This window comes from Cervus elaphus, chromosome 33, assembly GCF_910594005.1.
Source record: "Cervus elaphus chromosome 33, mCerEla1.1, whole genome shotgun sequence".
NCBI classification, from domain to species: domain Eukaryota; kingdom Metazoa; phylum Chordata; class Mammalia; order Artiodactyla; family Cervidae; genus Cervus; species Cervus elaphus.
The window spans coordinates 19,556,571-19,572,859 of record NC_057847.1 but is presented as its reverse complement, the minus strand read 5'-3'; the positions used below and the strand labels follow the sequence as shown (position 1 = coordinate 19,572,859).

The following is a 16,289-nucleotide window of genomic DNA, read 5'->3' as shown; positions in this document are numbered from 1 at the left end:
TAACAGCTATGCCAAGCAGAGACAAGGGGCTTCCTAGGTGGCGCTAGGAAGAACCCACCTGCCAATGCAGGAGACTGTAAGAAACACGGGTTTCATCCCTGGGTCAGAAAGATCCCCTGGAGGAGAGCATGGCAACCCACTCCAGTATTCTTGCCTGGAGAATCCCAAGGACAGAGGAGCCTGGCGGGCTACGGTCCACGGGGTCGCAAAGAGTCCAACATGAATGAGTGACTAAGCATGAATGCACAAGCAGAGACAAGCATGAAGGCTGCTTCCACCAAGTCACTTGGGAACCTTGACTGTTGGTAGACAAAAAGAATTGGAATCTTGACAAGTAGACATTCATTTTGTTATAATCCACTCTTTTGTGTCCACAGTATAGTGATGCCAGACCTGTAGGTAAGAAAATTTTTCCCATTTATTTCATCATCCTGTCTCTTTCCAAAATAGGAGATTTCAGTCCCAGAAAATGTGAAGAAAAACAACATGTTAGGATTGCATAAAATCTCTTTGTTATTTCCCTCATTCTGGAATTAATAGCATGCCAGAACCACAGATTCCTAACTCATCTGGGACAATAGCAACCGCAATATCAACCAACATTTTCCTTCTTTAGAGTTCTTAAAACACCTTCCATATACTAATTTGATCCTCCAATTGTTCAGATAAGAAAACTGAGGTTCTTAAAGTATCAGTCACTTGCCTCAAGTGAAAAAGCTAGCCAGTGACATCACGAAGACATCAATGGACACAGATCTCCATCAATTTAAAATGGTATATATATATATATATGTATATATATATATATATTTTACTATATCACAAGTATGAATAAATTTGTGGTTTCTTTAAAATTTTCATCAGAAGGATTCAAAGAAGAGTTAAAGGCAGAGGTTAGGTAGTATAGATCCAGAATAAATGATGTTAGGTGAGAGTAGACCTAAGTACAAGAGCCTCAACTATTTTACAGAAGAGTTAGATGAGAACTATCCCATGAATAGAATGTCAATGGCCCAGGTCCTAGAATTTGCTCTTACTCTCAATAGGATGAATCCTTAGATAAATTTGAAAGGCTGATTAGGGTCTTTGGTTGCTGAGAAATATTTCATTGGACATTGTGAGTTAATGGAGAAAAGTACCAGATAATGAATCAAAAAACAGAAGATATATTACTAGTAGTTTATAATCATTATATTGGAGAAGTGGAAAAACAGAATTTTCCAACTTCAATGCTTTATCCTTTGTCATAAACTATACTTCAGTTTGCCAAATATTGATTCCTCTCCCCGCAGTGTTCCTCATCTCAGGGTCTTCCCTGTGGGAGGATTATACATTTCTTTTCTGTCTCACTTAGAAATGTTCATGAAACTTAGAGCAGAAGTGATGTCTTTTGTGTGGAAGCTATTAAGAGCCAGCTTATGCTTTGCTGTGTCACTTTTCTCTGCTTCAAGAAGAGCAACATAAAGGTAGCTCCTTCAGCCTGTTCCTGAAGATAAGGAAATATGAAGGAGAGCCACAGCCTGCTTGCAATGAGCATATACCACGAGTGAGAAACTTTCGTGGTTATGACCATTACAGTGCTGTGATTATTTGTTGCTGAAGTATAATATATGCTTTGCTGACAGTTATATTCCTCCTTCTATGTGTTTATACTAAAAGAACTGGATAAATAGGGAAATATACACTTTTTCAGCCTCTTAGTAATGATTGTCTTGTTCATTGATTACCTTTTTAAATTAAAATGACATGGTATTAAATATTTCTGGCAATTGAAACCATACATGATTAAATGCATAAGAAGTATCTAGATACATATAAGTAGGGATAAGATAAAAGTCATGAAATTTTACACAAAACTGATGCTTAATACTTACAGAGGCAGCAGTGACAAAGTTCTTCAAAAGCAAAACGTCTCACTGAGTAAAGCAAAAAATACATACTTTTTTAAAAAATAGAGCTAACAATTTCCCCACAAATTCCCCTAGTTCTAAGGACCTTTTCCAATTATTCCTATCATACTTGAGTTCCCCAGTAATTCCAAAAGAATTGTGAAAACCAAAGGAGCCTATTCCACTTAAATCTGGTACATCAACACTGAATGTCATAAGGAATTGGTTACTTCTAATTTTAATCTTCAGCTATATTTTTATAAGAAAAGAAATATTTATATGTTTAAACTGATAGCTTTGCCAGTGGTCATTACCTTCATTTTCATTTGTTCATTCTCTATTTAAAGCATAACTTCTGGTATTTTTAATCTCATTACTAAAATTTTAAACTTTGATTTCTTTACTTAAGATGATGGGATTATTTTACTCCAGGTGTATTCCTTTTAGACTTAGCTTCAAGCTGGAGATTGCTTTACCTTTATGTTATTAGTATGTAATCAGTCTCCATATCTGCAATATCTCAAGATATTTCTTTCCACTGGCCTTTCAGAGCACACTCTATAATTCTAAACTTTTGCATCCTGGACACCTAAGGGTTTGGTTAAGATACTAACAGTTTAGTTGGGAATTGATGCTATAAATATTAGGATGATTTCATTTACAACATCAGCGAGGTGTGGGTATGTTTTGATAAAGGTAGAAAGAAAAAGAGCAAAATATATGAACATATCCAACTGCTAGCTTATCTCTCTCTCTCTCTCTCACACACACACACACACACACACACACACTCCTAAAACTTCAAGCCAATGTGCATTACTGCATCTTCTCCCTGACCCAGTGTTACAGTACCTTGGTTGATCCTGGGACCCCTCTCTTCATCACTCCAGCTCCAATCCCACTCTAGGTGGTCACATCCAGCCCCATGACTTTAAATACGATTTACAAAGGAACAACTATATTTTTATCTCCAGTCCCAATCTCTCCTGTGAACTCCAGGCTCATATATCCTATCTCCTCTTTGATGTAGAATTGTTTTCTTGTTGTTTAGTTGTTCAGTTGTGTCTGACTTTTTTGCGACCCCATGGACTATGACCTGCCAGGCTCCTCTGGAAATCTTGCCTGGGATTTCCAGGCAAGAATATTGGAATGGGTTGCTATTTCCTTCTCATGATATAGAATAGGATCTCAAATCTAACATGACAAAGAACACCATTTGAATTCTCTCCAAGCCTTCTCTTTACTGTCTTGTCTATGTCAGTAAATGCAAATTGTCTTCTCACCATTCAGGCAAAAACCTCAAGATTATCCATGTTTTTTCAGCTTTTCTAGTAAGCTTTAACCAGTTGGAATGTGGGAGCTCAGTCACTCGGTCATGTCCAACACTTTGTGACCCCACAGACTGTACCCTGCCAGGCTCCTCTGTCTATGGGATTTCTCAGGCGAGAATGCTGGGGTAGGTTGCCATTTCCTTCTCCAGGATATCCTCCCAACCCAGGGATCAAACCCTTGTCTCCTGCATTGCAGGTGAATTCTTTACTCTGAGCCACCAGGGAAGCGCTAATTCAGTTGGCAAATCTTGTCAACTCTACCTTCAGATTATACGCAGAACTTAACTACTCTACCTTCACTTTATCCTTCCCTTGGGCTTCCCCTGTGGCTCAGCTGGCACAGAATCCGCCTGCAGTGCAAGAGACCTGGGTTTGATCCCTGCGTTGGGAAGATCCCCTGGAGGCGGGAAGCCTACCTACTCCAGTATTCTGGCCTAGAGAATTCCGTGGACTGTATAATCCATGGGGTTGCAAAGATCCGGACACAACTGAGTGACTTTCACTTTCATTTTTCAATTTATCCTGGATCCTAAACCATCAGCTCTCTTATCAGATTGTTCTAATATAGGCTTTCTATTGAAATCTGCTCCCCCCGCCCCCACCTGGCCTCTCACCAGCGTATTCTCCACATACAGGAGCTGATGGGATCATTTTAAAATAAAGTGTCTCAACTCATCTGCTTTCTCAAAGTAGAACCAATGTTTATTATCTCCTCCTATTTCTCCCTCCTGTTGCCCCCACATTGTCTCCCTTCTCCCGTCTCAACTCTTACCCTCTTGCCCTCACTCACTACCATCCACACTGACCTCCTGCCTGCTGCCACCTCAGGACACTTGCATCTGCTTCAAAAAGGTCATCCCTCGGCTACTTTTACAGTTTAATTCAAGTTTCTGCTTAAAGAACACCCTGTCCAAAAGCCTTCCCTGAGCCTACTGTACAAAACGCCATCTAACCCTCCAGCCCACTTTCCCACCTTTACTGTTACCTTATAGCCCTGACCACCCCTGACTAATTGCATATTTATTTATGTCATTCTCCTGCTGCTTAAACACCAGTTCCTACAGAGCAGGGACTTTGTTTGGTTCACTCCTGTGCCTCCAGCACCAAGAACAGTGCCTGGAATATAGCAACTCTTTTTTGAATGAATGAATTTCTGATGCCATGAGGAGTTTGGGAGGATCAGAAAGCAGCATGAGGGTTGCTGGCATGAGAGAGGAAATAAGCAGGACCTAATTGGGAACATACGGGTACTAAAGATAAATTTTGTCCAGTATGCATTTTCCCTAAAGTTAGCTCTGTATCATTTGTTTTTCAGTGTGAAATGTCAGGGAGCCTCCAAGTTCTACACTCTTCATGGGAGATCATTTATGTAGTTTTGACAATAAAAAATAGAGTAAGATGCTACCTCCCTTCCTATTCATTTTACACTTTAGCTATGTCCTCTTTTGGAGAAGGAAATGGCAACCCACTCCAGTATTCTTGCCTGGAGAATCCCACGGACAGAGGAGCCTGGCGGGCTACAGTCCATGGGGTCGCAAAAGGGTTGGACATGACTGAGCATGCATGCATGTCCTCTTTGGAGAGTTAGTTACTGTCTGTAGCATAATCTCCAGATTTACTTCAGTCTTTTTATGACTCCATAGTCATCAGGCAGATGCTATCTTTTCCACTTAATCAGAGTTCATTCACAAAACAATTTAACCCGGAAACTTGATGTGAGATTCTTAGTTGTATGTGGTTGATTTTAGAAGCTACCACAGGAAGCAGATTCTTTATCATCTGAGGCACCAGGGAATCCCCAAAGACAGTAGTAACTCAGTTGTGTCCAACCCTTTGCGACCCCATGGGTTGTAGCTTGCCAGTCTCCTCTATCCATGGGGACTCTCCAGGCAAGAATAATGAAGTATGTTGCCATGCCCTCCTCCTGGAGATCTTCCCAACCCAGGGATCGAACCTAGGTCTCCTACTCTGCAGGCAGACCCTGATGCTGGGAAGGATTGAAGGCAGGAGGAGAAGGGAAGGACAGAGGACAAGACGGTTGGATGGTATCACTGACTCAATGGACATGAGGTTGAGCAGGCTCCGGGAGATGTTGAAGGACAAGGAAGCCTGGTGTGCTGCAGCCCATGGGGTCACAAAGAGTCTGACACTACTGAGCATCTGAACAACAACAACAATAGGAAACGTAGAAAAAGAAAAGGAGAAAAAGCCAATATAAAGGGATATTATCCATGTCAGTGCTGTGGGCAACTGTTCCAATACCACTGGGACACCTCAGAAGCCTATGTAAGGTGCCTGCCAGGATGGTCCCCCTGAAGACAGGCATTTAGAGCAGGTGTAGACCAGCTATGGTCTGTGGCCAACTCTGGCCAGTGCCTTTGTAAAATAAAGTCACACTTTTAATTTTTCTGTAAATAAAGTCACATGACTGAGCAACTGAACAATCAATATTAATTTCTTAACTTTGATAAATGTACTGAGACTGTATGAAAGTATTCTGAATTATTAGGAAATACACAACGGAGTATTGAGGAGTAAAGGAGCACTTTATCTACAGTTTACCCTCAGTGCAGAAAAAGTGTTGTGTGTGAGTGTATGTGGAGAGAGAGAGAGTGAGAGGGAAAGAACGAGCAGGAGAAGAACTGTGATAAAATGTTAATATTTGAGTTCGCTCAGTGTCAGTATCATAGCCAATGAGGTTTATCCAAGGCATGATTATTGTTAATTGAAAATGTTAATATTTGAGAAGTCTGGGTAAAAGCTATACTCTTTGGCTATTCTTGAAATTTTTTTATAAATCTCAGAATGTGGGAACAGTAAATTTTATAAACAGTACTCTAGTGAACATCAAAATATATAAATATTTTTGTTATTCTGGAAGTGTTATTGTAACATAAATCCCAAGTGGAATTGATAGCTCAAAGAATACACACATCTTAAATTTTCAAAGAAACAGACAAAATTCTGTTTTACCCCTGTCTTCATTTGACAGTCCACAAAAGACACAGAAGATAGCACATTTTCTGACACTCAACATGAATGAATACAATCCTACTTTTGAATGGAGTCTGATAACTAAGAAATGAAATCTCTTTGCTGTTGAATTTTCATTCCTTTGATTGGTAGAGAGGTTGAACACCTTTTCATATTTTCAATAACCATTTGAATTTCATTCTCCTTAAAGTGCACGTTCATATACTTTGCCATTTCAGGTGTCATTTTTCTTAATTATTTGTAAGAGTTATTAATATATTAAGAATATTAAGCAATGTAATATTGACTTAATTTCGCTAGTTTATCCAATCTTCAACTTTTTAATAGTGCTTTATAATTTCATATAATCAAATCAGTCTTTTCCATATGGATTCAGTATTCCATATAATAGTTAGAAAAATCTTGTCTATTCCCAAGAATATAAAAACATTCTTCCATGGCTTCTTTTTCTGAAACTTTTATTATTTTACTATTTAATGTTCAAACCATCAGAGATATTTTACTTTCTAGATCATTGCTAAAATCCACTTTGGTGGATGATAAACTGAGCCTATGTAAAACTTTTTAAAAACTTTTATATCGATAGGAGGGAAATCAATAACCATCTGTAAACTGAATGCTCTGCACACTCTGTCTTTAAAGCAGTTCTCTCACAGTTCAATTTCCCTAGCTTGCGAAAGATTTATGACTGATTTGGATCCCAAGGACAGGTTTGGTGGATTCTCCCCCCATCCAGTCCTACTCTAACAGATGACAGGATGTGTAGAAAAAATGCCATCATCCTTCCCAAATAAGCTATCTTTTCCCAGAAATAATATCTTAGTGTAAATATCCGCCTGGAGAGAATCTAGTTGTTTTCTGCTTAGATGGGGCTGGCAGGCGGTGTCAGTCCCTTTGATCCTTTGAAAGCACATGGGCTTGTGGGCTGCCATCCCTTTGAATGGTCCTGTCATTCCCTGTCAATCCACATTAGACAAGGATGGTGTTTTGTAACAATTTATCTCCTTCAAGGTGATTTAGTTATTTTCTGCGGAGATTATGCTAGAAGATGTCATTACTTTTGTCCCGTCTGTCTCGTTATTTTTATTGCCAGAGTATGTTGTCATTTACTTTCACTGATAATCCATCTCTCTGGGAAAAGATTGTATTAATATTTTCATGCTGGGTAAAAGCTCCATTTTTACATGAAAGAACATAGAAATAAGATTTCTGTCCTTGTTCTTTGAGGATGCTGTCACAAATAAACAGTAAAAAACCTGAAGAAAAAAGGACTTTAAAACTAGCAACGTGTTATGAGTAAAATACTTTAAAAAGAAAAGAACATCTACATAAGCATTCAAATACGTGGAAATTGGCATCTTTGAATCTACTTTGGTTAAGCGGAAAGCTTTGGATTTAGTCATTGCTAGCTAAATAACATTGAATATGTGTTATACACACTTGTAGTTTCACTTGCCTTCTCTGTAAAATAGAAATAATAAAAATAATGTGTCCTAGTGCTGTTGTGAGATTTACTTAGATAAATCTGTGAACAATATTTGAATACTACTTGGTACATATTAAGAATCCAAAGAGCATTAGTTATTATCATTATCATCATTGTTATAAATAATCCTTATACATTGCAATAATAACTATCTAAAATAATTAGATTCTAAAATAACATGACATATTTAATCCTTAATAGTATTATATATAATACACAAATGCCCTTCTACTGCAAATTGACAGATATTGATGAGACCAAAAGCTTCCCATTAACTCATGAACTATTAAAATAAAGAAATTGGTACAGCAGTAACATAGAATATTTCTAATAATGTAGCTTTAGTCAAGTTGAGCCTCTCCAAAATACATTGTTCATTTTTGGATAATAACATTTTACCATAGTTGCTTCTCTAACTGAAGACGCTTGTGATGGACTTGCTGCTAATAAAGTAAGGCTTCTTTCACTTGGTGTCATCTACCACTTTTGGACCATTCTGGAAAAGGAGGCTACCTGACATCTCTTTGATTTACACCTTGGACAACTCCTTGCACAAACCCTAAATTCCTATCCTGTGACTTCCTAACTCCTTTCATTCTCCCTCTTATTCAGTCCCTCATGAGAATATTCCTCTTCCCAGCCACTCCACCACCACCTTTCAATTTAGAAGGATTTTATGTTACTCCTATTCTATCATTCTGCCTTTTTTATGTACTGTGTATTTCACATTTTGGAACAGAAACCAAGTTGCTATTAAATAGATGCTGTATGATATATTAAAGGAGCTAAATATCACAGTAAGTTAAATAAGTACAGAACAAAATATAATAAGCAAAGAGAAAATTATTTCAAAAATAAATAATTATGAAGCTTTAAAACTGACTTCTGTGTCTAATCTCATCAGTGGTTAGAATTACTGGGCCTAATTATGTATTAAGGAGTATTACAAACACAACTTTATTTAACATGGTCAAGTTATTCGTGTTATCCTTAGAGACAATGGACAAACACTGACTGCATAAGATTTGTATAGATTAATTCAATGACAATTGAATGACCCTGCCAACATGTGCTGATTAATAGATTGAGGGAGGGGAGGATCTAATGGAGAATAACAATTAAAATGTTATTGATATATGCTTTTTAAGAGTTATTGATAAATGATTAAGACACATACAAATGCACAGATTTCAAGGTATCTTTCACTTTCAACAAATACAGCCATTGATGTAACCCGCCCATCCCTCAAGGTATAGGGCTCTGCTCTCTTCAATAAGTTCCCTGTGCCCCTTTTCCCAGACACTCCCTCCCATCTAGAAAATAACTCTGTTCTGATTCCCATCACCAAAAAAATTAATTTTGGATAGTTGAGAACTTTATATAAGTGAAATCATGCAATATGTACTTTCTGGATTCTGGTCTCTTTCACGTAGCATAATATTTTTGAGATGCATTCATACAGCAGAGTGTACCACTATTTTGACCCTTTTGTTTGTTGAATAGTAATCCATTGTATGAATATACCAGTTTATCTGTTCTCCAACTGATGGACAAACACCTTGGTGGTTTCGAGTTTTTAATATTATGAAGAGAGCTGCTATAAACATTTTTCTACTAGGTTTTCTGTTAATAAATATTTCATTTCTCTTGGATAAACACTAGGAAATACAACACTATGTAAATATATGAATTTTAACTTTAACTCTGTAAGAAACTACAACACTATTTCCCAAAGTGGTTTACCAAATTTATTCCACTAGCAGCATGAGAATTTTGAAAGCTCCATATTCTTGATAGCATTTAGTGTTACACATTGCTTTTTGTTTTAAATTTTAAACCTTCTAATAAGAGGTATCTAGTGGTTTTAATCTGCTTTCTCCTGGGCTTGATGATACTGAACAATAAGTTCTTGTCAGATATATGTTGTGAATGTTTTCTCCCAGTTTGTGAATTGACTATTCATTTCCTGGTGGTATATTTGGAAAAATAAGTTTTGATTTTGATGAATTTCAATTAACAACATTTTTTTTCTTTTATGCTTAATGCTATCTGTGTCATTGCTAAGGAATTTTCATTTTGCTCTAGGTAGTTGTTGTTCAGTCACTCAATTGTGTCTAACTCTTTGCAACCCCGTGGACTGCAGCATGCCAGGCATCCCTGTCCTTCACTCGCTCCCAGAGTTTACTCTAACTCATGTCCATTGACTAGGTGATGCCATCCAACCATCTCATCCTCTGTTGTCCCCTTCTCTTCCTGCCTTTAATCTTTCCCAGAATCAGGGTCTTTTCAAGGGAGTCAGTTATTCACATCAGGCGGCAAAGCACTGGAGTTTCAGCTTCAGCATCAGTCCTTCCAATGAACACCCAGGACTGATCTCCTTTAGGATGGACTGGTTGGATCTCCTTGCAGTCCAAGGGACTCTAAAGAGTTTTCTCCAACACCACAGTTCAAAAGCATCAATTCTTTGGTGCTCAGCTTTCTTTATGGTCCAACTGTCACATCTTTAAATGACTACTTAGAAAAGCCATAGCTTTAACGATAAAGACTTTTGACAGCAAACTGATACCTCTGTTTTTTATACCTTGTCTAGGTTTGTCATAGCTTTTCTTTCAAGGAGCAAGTGTCTTTTAATTTCATGGCTGCAGTCACCATTCACAGTAATTTTGGAGCCCAAGAAAATAAAGTCTGTGACTATTTCCATTGTTTCCCCCATCTATTGGCCATGAAATGATGGGACCAGATGCCATGATCTTAGTTTTCTGAATGTTGAATTTTAAGCCAGCTTTTCATTCTCTTCTTTCACCTTCATCAAGAGGCTTTTTAGTTCTTCTTGGCTTCCTGCCATTAGGGTGGTGTCATCTGCACATCTGAGGTTATTGATATTTCTCCCAGCAATCTTGATTCCAGCTTGTGCTTCAACTAGCCTGGCATTTCTCATGATGCACTCTGAATGCTAGTTAAATAAGCAGGGTGACAATATACAGCTTTGATATACTGCTTTCACTATTTTGAACCAGTCTATTGTTTCATGTCCAGTTCTAACTGCTGCTTCTTGATGTGCATACAGGTTTTTCAAGGGTCAGGTAAGGTGGTCTAGTATTCCCATCACTTTAAGAATTTTCCCTAGACTGTTGTGATCTACACGAAGACTTTAGGGTAATCAAGGAAGCAGAAATAGTTGTTTTTCTGGAATTCTCTTGCTTTTTCTATGAAAATGAAAGTGAAAGCCACTCAGTTGTGGATGACTCTTTGCAACCCCATGGACTGTCCGTGAAATTCTCCAGGCCAGAATACTGGAGGGAATAGCCTTTGCCTTCTCCAGGGATCTTCCCAACCCATGGAATGAACCCAGATTCCCACATTGCAAGTGGGTTCTTTACCAGCTGAGCCTCAAGGGAAGCCTAAGAATACTGGAGTGGGTAGCCTATCACTTCTCCAGGGGATCTTCCCAATGAATCAGGGTGTCACATATTGCAGATGGATTCTTTATGAACTGAGCTGTTAGCTGTAATCCAATGTATATTGATCAAATTGCCAACATCCGCTGGATCATCAAAAAAACAAGAGAGTTCCAGAAAAACATCTATTTCTACTTTATTAACTATGCAAAAGCCTTTGACTGTGTGGATCACAACAAACTGTGGAAAATTCTGAAAGAGATGGGCATACCAGGCCACCTGACCTGCCTCTTGAGAAACCTGTATGCAGGTCAGGAAGCAACAATTAGAACTGGACTTGGAATAAAAGACTGGTTCCAAATAGGAAAATGAGTACGTCAAGGCTGTACATTGTCACCCCTGCTTATTTAACTTGTATGCAGAGTACATCATGAGAAACACTGGGCTGGAGGAAGCACAAACTGGAATCAAGATTGCTGGGAGAAATATCAGTAACCTCAGATATGCAGATAACACCACTTTTGTGGCAGAAAGTGAAAAAGAACTAAAGAGCCTCTTGACGAAAGTGAAAGAGGAGAGTGAAAAAGTTGGCTTAAAACTCAACATTCAGTAAACTAAGATCATGGCATCCGGTCCCATCACTTCATGACAAATAGATGGGGAAACAGTGAAAACAGTGGCTGATTTTATTTTTGGGGCTCCAAAATCACTGCAGATGGCGATTGCAGCCATGAAATAAAAAGACGCTTACTCCTTGGAAGGAAAGTTATGACCAACATAGCATCTTAAAAAGCAGAGGTGTTACTTTGCCAACAAAGGTCCATCTATCAAGGCTGTGGTTTTTCCAGTGGTCATGTATGGATGTGACAGTTGGATTATAAAGAAAGCTGAGTGCTGAAAAATTGATGCTTTTGAACTATGGTGTTGGAGAAGACTCTTGAGAGTCCCTTGAACTGCAAGGAGATCCAACCAGTCCATCCTAAAGGAGATTAGTCTTGGTTGTTCATTGGAAGGACTGATGGTGAAGCTGAAACTCCAATACTTTGGCCACCTGACGTGAAGGGCTGACTCATTGGAAAAGACCCTGATGCTGGAAAAGACTGAGGGCCGGAGGAGAAGGGGACGACAGAGGATGAGAAGGCTGGAGGGCATCACCGACTCTATGGACATGGGTTTGGGTGGACTCTGGGAGATGGTGATGGACAGGGAGGCCTGGAGTGCTGAGATTCATGGGGTTGCAAAGAGTCAGACACGACTGAGCGACTGAACTGAACGAATGTATATAGGCTATTTGATCTTTTTTTCCTCTGCCTTTATAAAGCCAGCTTGTACATCTGGAAGTTCTCGGTTCACGTACTGTTGAAAAGCTTCCTTTGCCATAAAACTACTTTAGTAACTTTGTATTAAGTCATTTGGCCATTGGATAGATACATACATAGGTCTATTGGAGCACTTTTTATTCTATGCCATTGATCTATTTGTCTATCTGTGTTTGACCAGTATCACACTATTTTGATTACTAAGCCTTTATACAAGTTTTGAAATTAAGTAATGTAAGCCCTCCAACTTTTAAGATTATTTTGGTTATTAGAGATTTGACCAAAACTTCCATATAAGTTCTAGAATCAGCTTGTCAATTTTTCAAAAATCTTTCAGTTGTGTATATTAAGATTTCATTGAATACGCAGATCAATTTGGAAAGAATTTATGTCTTAAAAATATTGAGTCTTCTCATCCAAGAACATGGTATATCTTTTAATTTATTTAAGTTTAGTTTGGTTGCTCTTAGCAGTGTTTTGTAGTCTGCAGAGTAAAAGTTCTATATATTGTTAAATGTATTTCTAAGTATTTTAAGCTTTTGATTGTTGCTGGAAATGCTGATTTTTTAAATTTTTTTTATTGTTCATTGCTACTGTAGAGAAAAATAATTGAGTTTTATATACTGACTGGATTCTCAATATAATAAGTTAATTTATTATCAGTAGGTATTTGGAGGTGTTTTAGGCCTTTCTGTACACAACCATATTATCTACAAAAATAATAGTTTTGCATTTCTGTTAAAATCGTGTCTCTTTTTCTTACTGTATTGGCTAGCATGTCTATCTAGTGCAATATTTGTACAGAAGTAGGGGAAAACAAAATTTCAACACTGAGTAATAGGCTGTTCTTAAGGGCATTCTATCAGATGGGTGAAGTTTCCATCTATCTCTGAGTTGGCGTGAATTTCTGTTATGAATAAGTGCCAGATTTTGCCAAATATTATTTCTGCATTTCATGCAATGATTGTGAGAGTTTTCCTACTGTAATAAACTACTGCAATGTAATCTGAATTGTGTTGATTTTTGAAAGTTTTTGGCTTCCCTGATAGCTCAGTTGGTAAAGAATCCCCCTGCAATGCAGGAGGCCCTGGTTCAATTCCCAGGTCAGGAAGATCCCCTGGAGAAGGGAATGGCTACCCACTCCAGTATTCTGGCCTGGAGAATTCCATGGACTGTATAGTCAATGGGGTCGCAAAGAGTTGGACACGACTGAGTGACTTTAAATGTAAAATGTTGAAAGTTAAAAGAATCTTGCATTTATGTCTAAACTCTATGTAGTCATGATATGTTATGGTTTTAATATATATTACTTAATTTGATGTGCTAAGATTTTATTAAGATTTCCTACCACTATGGTTATGAGAAATATTAGCCATTTTTTCTTGTAGTATTTTTATATGGTTTTGGTAAAAGCATTATGCTTGGCCTTACAAAATAAGAATTGTCTTTTTCTGCTCTATTTTCTGAAAGACTTTGTGTAAGTTTAATATTATTATTTCTTAATTAAGTATTTGACAGAATTCACCACTGAAGATATCTGGGCCTGGAGTTTTCTTTGTGAAAAGGTTTTTATTAGAAGTTCAATCTCATTAACAGTATTAGGTTTCTTGGCTTTTATTCCTATGTAACAAATTATCCCTAAAACTTAACAACTTGAAAGAACAAACATTTATTATCTCATAGTTTCTATGGGTCACAAATCAGGGAGAAGCATAGTTGGGAGCTTCCAGCTCAGAATCTCTCAAGAAATTTCAGTCAAACTATCAACCTAAGCTGCCGTCATCTGAAGACTCAACTGGAGGAGAGTCCACCTCAAGCTCGCTCACGTGGGTTTTGGTAGCCTCAGTGTCTTGCTGGTCATTGGCTGTAACCACAGCTCCTCCCCTTATTGTTTTTGTTCAGTCACTCTGTCGTGTCTGACTCTTTGCCACCCCATGGACTGCAGCACACCAGGCTTCCCTGTCCTTCACTATTTCCTGGAGTTTTCTCAAACTCATGTCCCTTGAGTCGGTGATGCCATCCAAACATCTCATCCTCTGTTGCCCCTTCTCCTCCCGCCCTCCATCTTTCCCAAGAATCCTCTCCTTGTGGGCTTCTTCATTGGCTACCTCACTGTCCTCACAAGATGGCAGCTGATTTACCTCAGAGTGATTGATACAAGTAATAAGTGTGTGTGTGTAGAGAGAGAGAGAAAGAGAGAATATCCCATGACGTCTTTTATAACCAAATCTCAGAAGTATTATGCCATAATTTCTGTTGTGGTCTGTTGATTCTATTGGTGTGATTAATAGAATCATAAGCAGTGGAAAATACAGACTTTTTAAAAAGGAATGAATTGTCCCAATAATATCTGTACACATACTGGGAGCTGTTTGTTCCTTTCTGGCACTTATATAAACAGGCATTGACAAAGCAGAGTAGGTAGGCAAGATAATAGTCAACAAACATTGTTGAGAGTTTTTCAAATACCAAATGAAGAATGGTACTTACACATGGTTGAAAATCTTAAAATTAGCATATTCTTTGACTTGATTATCATATCTTTAAGGATTTATCCTGAGAAAAATACCTGGATAAGTGCACATAGAAATGTGTACAAAGAGTCTTCACAATATTGTTTAGCAAAGAAAAACATGCAGAGAACTTAACTTGTTCAAAAGTAAAGGATTGTTGGGAACTCCCTGGTGCTCCAGTGGTCAGAGCTCTGTGCTTTTGCTACTGAGGGCCCAGACTTGATCCCTGGTCAGGGAACTAAGATCCCACAAGCCTACCAGCACAACCAAAAATTAAAAAGTAACAGATTGTTAAATAAAATTGATATTTTGTAGCTGTCAAAATGATTTTCTAGAGAATATTCATTAACATGGAAAGATTTTTATTATTGGTTTTAAGTAAAATGAAAACAAGTCATGAAATAGAGTTTCCATAGAATGATCCCACTGTAAGAAATATATGTTTATATGGAAAGTGTAGATATTATTACTCAAAATGTGAATAGCTATGCTAGTGTGGACATCTGTTGTTTTAGCTTATACAAGATCCATTTCTCCTTCTCCCAACAAGACCCAGACTTTCCAATTATCCCTTTCTTATCTCCTACCCAGTGACTGAGTAGAATTAATTCAAACCCAAGCTCAGCAAAAGGGGTAGGCATGTGACCTAATCTAAGCCAATCATTGTATTCCTAGCCCATAATAGATACTGATTCAGGGATGAAATTGAGTCATGCCCCAGACTTTTGTTTGAATATGTCTGGAGTTAAGATGGCCATGTTCCCACTGCTTGGGAGCCAAGAGATGGGGGTACACCTGATGAAATCATTTGACCTGTTGCTATTGTTGTTCAGTCACTCAATCACTTCCAACTCTTTGAGATTCCATGGACTGCAGCATGCCAGACTTTCCTGTCCTTCACCATCTCCCAGAGCTGGCTCAAATTCATGTCCTTTGAGCTGGTGATACCATCCAACCATCTCATCCTCATTGTCCCCTTCTCCTCATGCCTTCAATCTTTCCCAGCATCATTGTCTTTTCAAATGCATCAGTTCTTCACATTAGGTGGCCAAAGCTCTGGAGCTTCAGCTTCAGCGTCAGTCCTTCCAATGAATCTTCAGGACTGATTTCCTTTACAATTGACTGGTTTACTCCTTTTAGTCCAAGGGACACTCAAGAGTCTTCTCCAATACCACAATTCAAAAGTATCAATTCTTCAGTGCTCAGCTTTCTTTATGGCCAAACTCTCACATCCATACATGACTACTGGAAAAACCATACCTTTGACTAGCTAGACAGACCTTTGTCAGCAAAGTAATATCTCTGCTTTTTAATATGCTGTCTAGGTTTGTCATAGCTTTTCTTCCAAGGAGAAAGCAT

At 38.2% G+C, this 16,289-nt stretch overlaps 1 non-coding gene across 1 annotated transcript; it reads left to right on the top strand.

The window, feature by feature from the left end:
- Nucleotides 1–5,884: 5,884 nt before the first annotated feature.
- Nucleotides 5,885–6,019, top strand: LOC122688814. Its single transcript, XR_006339562.1, has one exon. It is a non-coding gene; the product is annotated as a U4 spliceosomal RNA (small nuclear RNA).
- Nucleotides 6,020–16,289: the final 10,270 nt, after the last annotated feature.